The sequence below is a fragment of the Pan troglodytes genome, chromosome 13 (genome assembly GCF_028858775.2).
Source record: "Pan troglodytes isolate AG18354 chromosome 13, NHGRI_mPanTro3-v2.0_pri, whole genome shotgun sequence".
Taxonomy (NCBI): Eukaryota; Metazoa; Chordata; class Mammalia; order Primates; family Hominidae; genus Pan; species Pan troglodytes.
The window spans coordinates 38,239,929-38,253,045 of record NC_072411.2 but is presented as its reverse complement, the minus strand read 5'-3'; the positions used below and the strand labels follow the sequence as shown (position 1 = coordinate 38,253,045).

The 13,117-nt window shown below is 41.6% G+C and overlaps 2 pseudogenes; both read left to right on the top strand.

Annotated features, from left to right (window-relative positions):
• The window catches only part of LOC129143268 (syncytin-1-like), a 43,663-nt pseudogene extending 36,084 nt beyond the window's left edge, over nt 1-7,579 (top strand).
• A 1,650-nt stretch (nt 7,580-9,229) lies between these two features.
• Nucleotides 9,230-10,778, top strand: LOC459635 (heterogeneous nuclear ribonucleoprotein K-like; annotated as a pseudogene).
• The last annotated feature ends 2,339 nt before the right edge of the window (nt 10,779-13,117 follow it).

Genomic DNA, 13,117 nt, shown 5'->3' with positions numbered 1-13,117 from the left:
CCCAATACCACTAAGGACATCTACTTATTACAACAAATTGTTAGAAAAAAAACACTGGATCCTTGATAAGACTGAAGCACACACTCAAGACATTCATATCTCCAGTTACTTTGCAAACAACATATTAAACCTCAGGCCTCTCTCTCTTTCTGGTTTTACAGGTGTGTTGTAAGAAGTTAAGCAACTAAAACATCGTAAGGAGATAAAAATTAAGTTTAATTTCCTCTCATAGCCCTCCACTCCTCCTGAACAAAGTCATTTCCTAACGTATTGCAAGACAACGTTAATCATCCCCACCCCATTAAATCTATTTGCTTTCATTACATGTTCCTAATCCAGTTGAGTATGGACAAAACATTGGATTTACTTCCCATGAATTTCACCTTTTATTTTAATAACTACTTCCTTTGCCTGTTTTCCCTGGCTTGCCTTTCATCTTCTCCTCCCTAATCCTTCAGCTTCCTCATGATCTGGGATACAGAAAGCTCAAAGAAGCTCTAACAATGCCCTTTCTTCACATCGGCCAGCTCCCATATCCACCCCCAGCTTGATCTACGCCCCACTGGTTCCGAGCATTAGTCTGATCTCAGGGTCAAGAGTATAAGAACTACAGCAAGATATTTTGCAGGCAAAGGTACTGGGCTATGGCAAGCTCCCTCATCTGCTCTGTAACAACATTTGAAGCAGGTGTAAAAAGTCACACCAAACCCGTCTCCCTTCGAAGCACAAGGTCAAAAGGATAAGAATCAAGGGGCTGGTGCAATCCTAGTCATTCTCCTTGTTCACTCCCTCTTGCAGCCAGGTCAGGAGGGTCCAGGGAGAAATTAGCCTCAGAATTATAGTCTGAGCACCTTGGCTTTCCCTAAAATGAATGCTTCAGAAATGCCCAGTAGGCAGATCATTAAAACCTTCTTAAGCATTGTTACGGGAAGGCCTCTGAGAGCCACAAATCTTGCCATAGAGGTACACTATTTATCCAGTCAGCATTTCCATAGTGAGCTGATGGCTGGTGAAGGATTTAACAAGGTGGCCCTCCAAGTCCCTTCACTTCACAAAGTGCCTTTTACAGGTGGGTAGGCTGACCTTGAGCAGGTTCATGTCTTTTCTCTGAACCTGTTTCCTCATCTGTGAAACAAAAGGATTTGATCAAAGCCTACAAGCCTGAGTTGTAAGGAGATGGTTTTAAGTACCCTGTTCCCTCTGTCTATTCCAAAGAGCCTGGATTCCACTCTGGAATGAAATGGTGGTTCTGCCTTGGGAAAACTGGCCCAAACTCAAATAGACTAACTGGTGACAGAAAGGCCATTTAGCCTGAATATTTAATTAGACATTGGGAGTAGACATCTCTCCAGTGTCTGCTGAGCTCGCCACAACCCCCTTTTCTTCCCAATACAGTTCACATGGTTGGGCTTCCAATAGCCCTTCTGGTGGTTAGACCAACTATGGACACCTGACCCACGGACAGCCAATCAGATTGCCTCCCTCAGGAACTGGGGTTGGCAGGTCAATTTCCCCCTAAAACTGAAATCCTAATGTGTTTGTGGGCTGCTCTGGGTTAAGATGGAAAATGCATGCTCACTTTCCATTCATTCTTTCTAGTCTTTGAACTTTAAAATGTGAGGTGTTCATTCTCACAGAACCTCAATTGCCTACGTGTATCTGCCCAACAGAACTTACCATTTCTCCTCAAGGTAGGAATGGGGGTGAAAAAATACCAGTTGGTAACCCCCATTTGGTACCAGAAGAGCTTCCTTGCTGGTTTTCCTGGCTTGGAGGCATGGTGTGGGAGCTTAGGCACATAGACCAGCCTAGAAGGTGAGCTTGAAGATAGCATTAAAGGTAACCACCTGAACTGATGATTCAGAGCTAGAAAGCCCATACCATTTAATTAGCTCCCTTTGCACTGGCCTCAGTGGCATTTGAATAACACGATCTTGGCACTTACTGCAAGTTGTGAGGCTAATGAGGCTTATCTCTACAGCACTTATATGGACTTTGAAGGCCAGGGCAGTGCAGTGAGAAACAGAGGGGAGTTGTGGAAAGATTATGTAACAGGGCCTCTGGGCTATAAGGCTGCATGGTCAGCCCTATGGACCAAAGAAGAGACTGTTGATCTGCTGATAGGGTGATGACACCCCAGCTTTGCTTTTTATTAGCCGTTCTATTACCGGCAACCACAGTATCCATAGTTAAAATCTAATCTGAATGCTCCTTGAGAATCCTTGGGCGCAGAGGTTCAGAAGAGAGGCTGACAAGCCTTGTGTCTTGTGAACTACTCTGTCCCCACAGCAATGCCCAGACATCTGCGCCACAACTTGCTCTGACTTCCCTTTTTCTGTGCTTCAAGCAGCCTTTTCCATTCTTTGCACTAAACAAAGTTTGCTATCACTCGCCTCCCTCGACGGTTTCAGGAGGAGAGCTGTTGGTATGTGTGCTCACTTGTGACCTGGTGCTCAAAGCAGTGAACTAGAGAAACAGCCTGGTGGGTGGAGTGGCTAAAAGGAAATCGGGACTCAGGATAAGGAGGAGCAGCCCACTGATGAGCTAGGTGCCCTTGGGCAAGTCCCTTAACTTCCCTGACTTTCTCTTAACTCCTCTGTAAAACAAACAGAGAGGATAAGGTGATTTTCAAGACCCTATGACTACATGGTGTGATTTCCCTTGCTCCTTCCTCCTGCAATGCCTCCTGTGTCCTGAACAGTTCCTGTGAAAATTACTTCTAGGAAAGGTATTTGCCCCTCCAAAGCCTTTTCCAGATGCTGCTTGCCTGAAAGGGAGCAAGCTCTGATTGGGATTCACCCCACACTTTTCTCCTCTAACACCAGAAATGCTCATTTGTATTGATGACTTGAAGACTGGAAGCCTGTGTTGCTCTGGCGATAGACAGTTGAGTTTATTGGAAGTGAACACCACGCTTTCAATTCACATCAGTCTGGGTCCTCGGATTTGCATGATTGCACATTCAGAGACAGGCACCTGCACTCGGGGCATCCTTGGCTGCCCACACGTTCCACTGAGCCAACCCCAGCTGCTACAAGCTGCCTGTTTAAACAAGGCCTGCTGGGAGTTGAGCAGGGCTACTGAGGTGAAACAGTGTGTTAGTGGTTGAGGCTGTTCACACAGAAGAGTCCCCTCTGTTGACCAAGCCTGTCTGGTAGCTCCCGGGACAGCTGCAAAGGGTGTGCGGCCCTAAGGAGCCTCCTCCCTCGTGGGCTGGAGCATCTGCTAAGGCCTGTTCTTTATTCCTACTCAGCATCAGAGTGAGTCCTACCATGCTCAGCTCCTCCACTAGGGAAACCTCCCTGGACCTCAGTCCAAATTCAGAACCTCCTTCATGAAGATTTCATAGTAGCAGACAATCCATAGTTAATGTCAGGGTTTAAGTCCCAATGTTACATTGACTAGCTGTGTAACCCAAGGGCTTTTGGAGCCTGTTTCCTCAACTGTAAATGAGGATAATAATATTGCCTACATGGTTGGGCTGCTGAGGATTAAATTAATTAATACATGTTAAACACTTAGAACAGGCCTGGGATGTGGAAAATGCTCACGAAATCTTAGTCATTATTTTGTCATTAATTTGGTTGAGAGAGGTCAGATGTGGAAAGCACCTGGAAAAAGACAATTTAAGTTCATCGTTGAAACGCAGTAATCTTATTTAAGTATCAAAATGCTCCTTGTAAGCAAGATGGAATTGTTTAACTGTGACACTGGGTACTATAAACTGCAAAGTAATCTCTCATGACATTTTAGAGTTTGAAGATTAAAATGCACTACTTAGAATGCAGTCTGGGGAAAGGGTAGAAGAATGGGAAGAAGGTCTTCTCCTTTAACCAGGTCGGTAGACCACCCCTCAAGCTTTCTAGTCTCCCTCCCCATGGAATGACTTGCCCCCTTGCTCAGCTCCAAGCAAGAAAACTGAAGAACCAGGAAGTTAAATGATTTTTTGCTGATCTGCGATTCAAGACCAGGTTCATCTGGATCAAAAATCCTTTGCTGATTCTGCCTCTCCATCCAGTCAAGCACTGTGCCAGGCAGACACTCTGGAGGAAACACAGATGTATGACATGGCCCCAAACCCAAGTGTCAGCACTCTGACAGGAGTGCCTAATATTACACAGAAGTTCCGGAATACAGTTGAGAAAACCTCTCAGCAATTGAGAGAGAAAGAGAAAATTAGATGATCAAAGCAAGAGATCCAATATCCAACAAACAGGCATTCTAGCAAAAAAGAGAGAGAATGAAAGAGAGGAAACCATTAAAGAAATTTAATAAAGTTCCTCAGACTTGAAGGACATGAGCTTCCTGAATGAAAAGGATCTGCTAAGGATATAGAACTGTAAGTGGCAGGGAATCCATTATCATGAAATTGTATATAATCAGGGATGAAGAGAAGATTCTAAAGGCTTCCAGAGAAGGAAAATAAGATACAAAGGATGAGGCCAGGATGGCACCAGAGTTCTCACCAGCAACACTGGAAACTCAAAGAAAATGGAGCAACACTCCCAAAGTTCTGAGTGAAAACTATTCCCCAGCTAGATTTTAATATCAAGACAAAGTCAATTGAGTGTGAAAGTTTAAAAAGTCATTTTCCAAAAAAAAAGTGAAGTTTTCAAAACATTTACTTCCCATATACCCTTTTTCAGGAAGTAGTAGATGTGTTCCATCAAAATAAGGGAGTAACCCAGTGGTGTGCTGTAGCTGGCTCAGGCCAGCACCCAAGATTGTCTCTTTTCAACTCTGAGTTTAGTGACATCACATTGGTCACTTAAAACCAGCCATGATGGGACTATTGATACCACAGAAATCAGCAAACACTATGAACTAGGGCTTCCCATCCCCCTCAACCCTCCCTGACCCCCAGGTGGTTGTTACATGTACCAGCACACCACTGGAATAAACCAAGAAAGAGAAAGATAAAGGATCTGCTATGGTCTGAATGTTTGTGTTTCTCCAAAATTCGTATGCTGAAACCCAGCCCCAGTGTGTTGTTATTAAGAGGTGGAGCCCTCACAAATGGGATTAGTGCCCTTATAAAAGAGGCCTGAGGAAGCTTTTTTGCCTCTTTTGCCCTTCTGCCATGTGAGAACACATAGAAGGTGCCATCCATGAGGAATGGGCCCCCATTAGACACCAAATCTGTTTGTGCCTTGATCTTGAACTTCCCAGCCTGCAGAACTGTGAGCAATAAATTCCTATTGCTTATAAATTACCCAGTCGAAAGTACTTTGTTACAGCAGCCTGAACTAAAACAAGACCTTTAGGAGAAAAAGCCCAGTGAATTCCAAACATAATGATGAGAGAAATCTCAGTATACCTGAGAAGAAATCAGATAGAAATAAGGTTCCAGGGCCAGGCATGGTGGCTCACGCCTGTAATTCCAGCACTTTAGGAGACCGAGGTGCATGGGTTACTTGAGGCCAGGAGTTACAGACCAGCCTGGCCAACATGGCCAAACCCCGTCTCTACTAAAAATACAAAAAAAAAGTAGCTGGGCATGGTGGCACGCGCCTGTAATCCCAGCTACTTGGGAGGCTGAGGCAAGAGAATCGCTTGAACCCAGGAAGCAGAGGTTGCAGTGAGCTGAGATTGTGCCATTGCACTCCAGCCTGGGTAACAGAGCAAGACTCTGTCTCAAAAAATTAAAAATTAAAATAAAAGAAATAAGGTTCCAGAAAAAAATGTCTTTCAAAAAGAAGCTAAGACTGATAAATTATCTGAGAGTTTCAACAATGTTGAGAGATCTTTTAAAACTCTGGTAAAGACTTTAGGGACATATTAGTCACAGATATCAATACCAAGAAAAAAAGGGTAATTATTAACTACAGGGGAAATACAACATTTCACAAAAAAGAAGGAATTGTAACTGTAGTACATTATTTGGCTCTGCTATAATTAATGTTGATATAATCACAGTGAAAGGAATATTAATATTGATGTGACTAACACTACAATATAACTATCAAAATAATGCAATGAGGGAAACTGGGAGACGTTAAAAGTAGTAGAATACTTTCTAAATCTAGGAAAACAATAAATAAAATGTAATATAAAAAAATTTGTAGCATAAGCATGTTATATAGAATTAAGAAAAGGCTGGGCACGGTGGTTCATGCCTGTAATCCTAGCACTTTGGGAGGCTGAGAGAGCAGATCACTTGAACTCAGGAGTTCAAGTCCAGCCTGGACAACATGGCGAAACACTGTCTCTACAAAAAATTCAAAAAAAATTATATATATATCCAGGCATGGCGGCACATGCCTGCAGTCCCAGCTACTTGGGGGGCTGAGGCAGGAGGATCACCTGAGTCTAGGAGGTCAAGGCTGCAGTGAGCTGAGATCACACCACTGCGCTCCAGCCTGGGTGACAAAGCATGACACTGTCTCAAAAAAAAAAAAAAAGATCAGAGCAGAATGAATGAAATAAAGAAAATGATATAAAATATCAATGAAACAAAGAGTTGGTTTTTTGAAAGTTAAAACTGACAAATATCAGGCTCTGTTGAAGGGCCAGTGCTGCAACTGCGCACTTGTGCAACTCTTAACCCAGCCACATTTCTTCCAGACAGTGAAGAAAAGATAAAACATAACTGCCAATAAGTAATTGCTCAAACTTATGCCACTCAAGGGGACCTTTTAGAGGTTCCCTTGACTGATCCTGACCTCACCTGTGTAAAATTTAGCAATACTATAGACACAACCAACTCCCAATCCATCAGGTGGGTAACTCCTCCCACACGAATAGTCTGCCTACCCTCAGGAATATTTTTTGTCTGTGGTACCTCAGCCTATCGTTGTTTGAATGGCTCTTCAGAATCTGTGTGTTTCCTCTCATTCTTACTGTCCCCTATGACCATCTACACTGAACAAGATTTATACAATCATGTCGTACCTAAGCCCCGCAACAAAAGAGTACCCATTCTTCCTTTTGTTAATGGAGCAGGAGTACTAGGTGGACTAATTGGCGGTATCACAACCTCTACTCAGTTCTACTACAAACTATCTCAAGAACTAAATGGTGACATGGAACGGGTCACCGACTCCCTGGTCACCTTGCAAGATCAACTTAACTCCCTAGCAGCAGTAGTCCTTCAAAATCGAAGAGCTTTAGACTGCTAACCGCCGAAAGAGGGGGAACATGTTTATTTTTAGGGGAAGAATGCTGTTATTATGTTAATCAATCTGGAATCATCACCGAGAAAGTTAAAGAAATTCGAGATAGAATACAACGTAGAGCAGAGGAGCTTCAAAACACTGAACCCTGGGGCCTCCTCAGCCAATGGATGCCCTGGATTCTCCCCTTCTTAGGACCTCTAGCAGCTATAATATTGCTACTCCTCTTTGGACCCTGTATCTTTAACCTCCTTATTAAGTTTGTCTCTTCCAGAATCGAAGCTGTAAAACTACAAATGATTCTTCAAATGGAGCCCCAGATGCAGTCCATGACTAAGATCTACTACAGACCCCTGGACCGGCCTGCTAGCCCATGTTCTGATGTTAAAGACATCGAAGGCACCCCTCCCAAGGAAATCTCAACTGCACAGCCCCTACTATGCCCCAATTTAGCAGGAAGCAGTTAGAGTGGTCATCAGCCAACCTCCCCAATAGCACTTAGGTTTTCCTGTTGAGAGGGGGTACTGAGAGACAGGACAAGCTGGATTTCCTAGGCTGACTAAGAATCCCTAAGCATAGCTGGGAAGGTGACCACATCCACCTTTAAACATGGGGCTTGCAATTTAGCTCACACCCAACCAATCAGAGAGCTCACTAAAATGCTAATTAGGCAAAAAGAGGAGATAAAGAAATAGCCAATCATCTATTGCCTGAGAGCACAGCGGGAGGGACAATGATTGGGATATAAACCCAGGCATTCGAGCCAGCAACGGCTACCCTCTTTGAGTCCCCTCCCTTTGTATGGGAGCTGTTTTCACTCTATTTCACTCTATTAAATCTTGCAACTGCGGGGAAAAAAAAAACCACTGACAAACCTTTAGCCAGGCTAATGAAGAAAAAAAGAGAGAATATCCAAATAAAATCAGAAATAAAAAAGGAGACATACAACTGATACTGCAGAAATTTAAAGGATCAACTATATCCCAATAAATCAGAACATCTAGAAGAAATGGACAAATTCCTAAAACGTACAACCCACCAAGATTGAACCAGAAAGAAATCCAAAACTTGAACAGATGAATAACAAGTAATGAGATTGAAGCTGTACTAAAAAGTCACCCAGTAAAGAGAAGCCTTGGACCAGATGGCTTCACTGCTGAATTCTACCAAACATTTAAAGAAGAACTTATACCAATCCTACTCAAACTATTCTGAAAAACAGAGGAAGAGGGACTACCTTCAAACTCATTCTATGAGGCCAGTAATACCCTAATACCAAAACCAGACAAAGATACATCAAAAAAAAAAAAAAACTACAGACCAATATCTCTGATGAATATTGGTGCATATATTCTCAACAAAATACTAGCAAACTGAATTCAACAACATATTAAAAAGTTCATTCATTATTACCAAATGGGATTCATCCCTGGGATGCAAAAATGGTTCAACATCCACAAATCAATCAACATGATACATCATATCATCAGAATGAAGGACAAAAACCATATAGTCATTTCAATTGATGCTTAAAAAGCATTTAATAAAGCTCAACTCTCTTCATAATAAAAACCCTCTAAAAACTGGGTATAGAAGGAGCATGCCTCATCATAATAAAAGCCATATATGACAGACCACCAGCTAGTATCATACTGAATAGGGAAAAACTGAAAGCCTTTCCTCTAAGCTCTGGAAGATGACAGAGATGCCCACTTTCACCACTATTATTCGACATAATACTGAAAGTCCTAGCTAGAGAAATCAGACAAGAGAAAGCAAGAAAAGGCATCCAAATTGGAAAGGAAGGAGTCAAATTATCTTTGTTTCCAAATGATGTGAGCTTATGTTTGGAAAAACCTAAAGAATCCACCAAAAAACTATTAGAACTCATAAATTCAGTAAAGTTGCAGGATAAAATATCAGCATATGAAAATCAGTAACATTTCTATATACCAATAGTGAACAATTTGAAAAAGAAATTAAAAAGTAATCAAACAACTCTATAGGAAATAATCTAATAATCTGATTTAAAAGTGGAGGAAAAATTTAATTAGAAATTTCTCAAGAAAAGACACACAAGTGCGGCGTCAGAGGGATGGTGGCCTCAAGCAGCTACTGCAGCACTGGGGTGTCAGTTGTTGGTCCGACCAAGAACACTTCAGTTCTGCTCTGCAAGGATATATAACAACTGATTGGTGTGTCCATTTAATACAAGAATATGGAAACTGAACAGCCAGAAGAAACCTTCCCTAACACTGAAACCAGTGGTGAATTTGGTAAATGCCCTGCAGAAGATATGGAAGAGGAACAAGCATTTAAAAGATCCAGAAACACTGATGAGATGGTTGAATTACCCATTCTGCTTCAGAGCAAGAATGCTGGAGCAGTGACTGGAAAAGGAGGCAAGAATATTAAGGCTCTCCATACAGACTACAACGCCAGCATTTCAGTTCTAGACAGCAGTGGCCCCCAGCGCATATTGCATATCAGTGCTGATATCGAAACAATTGGAGAAATTCTGAAGAAAATCATCACTACCTTGGAAGAGGGCCCGCAGTTGCCATCACCCACTGCAACCAGCCAGCTCCCGCTCGAATCTGATGCTGTGGAATACTTAAATTACCAACACTATAAAGGAAGGGATTTTGACTGCGAGTTGAGGCTGTTGATTCATCAGAGTCTAGCAGGAGGAATTATTGGGGTCAAAGGTGCTAAAATCAAAGAACTGAGAAAACACACAAACAACCATCACGCTTTTCCAGGAATGTTGTCCTCATTTCACTGATAGAGTTGTTCTTATTGGAGGAAAACCCAATAGGGCTGTAGAGTGCATAAAGATCGTCCTTGATCTTATTTCTGAGTCTCCCATCAAAGGACATGCACAGCCTTATGATCCCAATTTTTACGATGAAACCTATGATTATGGTGGTTTTACAATGGTGTTTGCTGACCACCGTGGACGCCCAGTGAGATTTCTGATGCGGGGAAGAGGTGGTTTTGACAAAATGTCTCCTGGTCGGGGTTGGCGTCCCATGCCTCCATCTAGAAGAGATTATGTTTATATGAGCCCTCGTTGAGGACCACCTCCCCCTCCTCCCGGATGAGGTGGCCAGAGTGGTAGCAGAGCTCGGAATGTTCCTCTTCCTCCACCACCACCACCTAGTGGGGAGACCTCATGACCTATAACAGAAAAGGGAGACCTGGAAACCGTTACGACGGCGTGGTTGATTTCAGTGCTGATGAAACTTGGGGCTCTGCAATAGATACATGGAACGCATCAGAATGCCAGATGGCTTATGAACCACAGGGTGGCTCCAGATATGATTATTCCTATGCAGGGTGTCATGGCTCATATGGTGATCTTGGTGGACCTATTATTACTACACAAGTAACTATTCCCAAAGATTTGGCTGGATCTATTATTGGCAAAGGTGGTCAGTGGATTAAACAAATCTGTCATGAGTAGGGAGCTTCGATCAAAATTGATGAGCCTTTAGAAGGATCCGAAGATCGGATCATTACCATTACAGGAACACAGGACCAGATACAGAATGCACAGTATTTGCCGCAGAATAGTGTGAAGCAGTATTCTGGAAAGTTTTTCTAAGACTAGTGAAGAACTGAAGGAGTCCTGCATCTTTTTTTTTTTTTTTTTTCAATCTGCTTGTGTTTAAAAAGCTAACATTCCTCTGCTTCATAGGTGTTCTGCATTTAAGGTGTAGTGAAATCTTTGCTGTTCACCAGATGTAATGTTTTAGATCCTTACAAACAAGGTTGGAGGGGGGAAGGGCATGCAAAAAAAAAAAACTAACATTGAAATTTTGAAACAGCAGCAGAGTGAGCCAATTTTATTTTTTGTTATTGTTGGTGGTTTGAAGAAATTCCCCCCATGTAATTATTATGAACACCTTGCTTTGTGGTCACTGTAACATTTGGGGGGGTGGGACAGGGAGGAAAAGTAACAATAGTCCACATGTCCCTGGCATCTGTTCAGAGCAGTGTGCAGAATGTAATGCTCTTTTGTAAGAAACATTTTATGATTTTTAAAATATTTAATTAACCCCAAAAAAGAAGACATACAAATGGCAAACAGGCATAAGAAAAGGTATGCAACATCACTGATCATCACAGAAATGCAAATCAAAACTACAATGAGATATCATCTCACTCCAGTTAAAATAGCTTTTATCCAAAAGACAGGCAATAACAAATGCTGGTGAGGATGTGGAGAAAAGGGAACCTTCTTACACTGTTGTTGGGAATGTAAATTAGTAATCTCGTTTACAATAGCCATAAATAAAATTAAATACCTAAGTATTAACCAAAGAAGGGAAAGATCTTTATAAGGAAAACTGTAAAACACTGATGAAAGAAATGGAAGACAACATTTACAAAATAGAAAGCTATTTCATGTTTATGGACTTGAAAAATCAATACTGTTAAAATGTCTATACTACCCAAAGCAATCTATAGATTCAATGCTATTCCTATCAAAATACCAATGACATTCTTCACAGAAATAGAAAAAATAATCCTAAAATTTATATGGAACCACAAAAAAACCAAAATACCCAAAGCTATCTTAAGCAAAAAGAAGAAAACTGAAGGAATCACATCGCCTGACTTCAAATTATACCACAGAGCTATAGTAACCAAAACAGCGTGGTACTAGTATAAAAACACATAGACCAATGGAACTGAATAGAGAACCCAGAAACAAACCCATGCACCTACAGTGAACTCATTTTCAAGAAAGGTGCCAAGAACAGACACTGGGGAAAAGACAGTATCATTGATAAATGGTGCTGGAAAAACTGGATATCCATATGCAGATGAATGGAGCTATACCCCTATCTCTTGCCAAATACAAACATCAAATCAAAATGGATAAAAGACTTAAAACTAAGACCTCAAACTATGAAACTACTACAAGAAAACATTGGGGAAAATCTCCAGGACATTGGTCTGGGCAAAAAATTCTTGAGTAAGACCCTATAAGCAGAGGCAACCGAACCAGAAATGGACAAATTGGATGATATCAAGTTAAAAAGCTTCTGCACAGCAAAGGAAACAATCAACAAAGTGAAGAGACAACCCACAGAATGGGAGAAAATATTTGCAAACTACCCATCTGACAAGGGATTAAAAACCAGAATATATAAGGCACTCAAACAACTCTATAGGAAATAATCTAATAATCTGATTTAAAAATGGACAAAAGATTTAAATAGACATTTCTCAAAAGAAGACATACAAATAGCAAACAGGCATAAGAAAAGGTATGCAACATCACTGATCATCAGAGAAACACAAATCAAATCTACAATGAGATATCATCTCACTCCAGTTAAAATGGCTTTTATCCAGAAGACAGGCAATAACAAATGCTGGTGAGGATATGGAGAAAAGGAAACCTTCTTACACTGTTGGTGGGAATGTAAATTAGTACAACCACCATGAAAAACAGTTTGGAGGTTCCTCAAAAAACTAAAAATAAGCTACCATATGATCCAGCAATCCCACTGTTGGATATATACCCCCAAAAAGGAAATCAGTATATCAAAGAGATATCTGCACTCCCAAGTTTGTTTGAGCACTGTTTACAATAGCCAAGATTTGGAAGCAACCTAAGTGTCTGTCAACAGATAAATGGATGATATGGTTTGGCTGTGTCCCCACCCAAATCTCACCTTGAATTGTAATAATCCCTGTGTGTCAAGGGTGGGGCCAGGTGGAGATAAGCGAATTATGGGGGCCGTTTCTCCCATACTGTTCTTGTGGTAGTAAATAAGTCTCATGAGAACCGATGGTTTTCTAAATGGGAGTTACCCTGCACAAGCTCTCTTTTGCCTGCTGCCATGTAAGATGTGTTTTGCTTCCCCTTCACTTTCTGCCATGACTTTGAGGCCTCTCCAGCCATATGGAACTATGAGTTAATTAAACCTCTTTCTTTTATAACTTACCCAGTCCTGGGTGTGTCTTTATTAGCAGTGTGAGAGCAAACT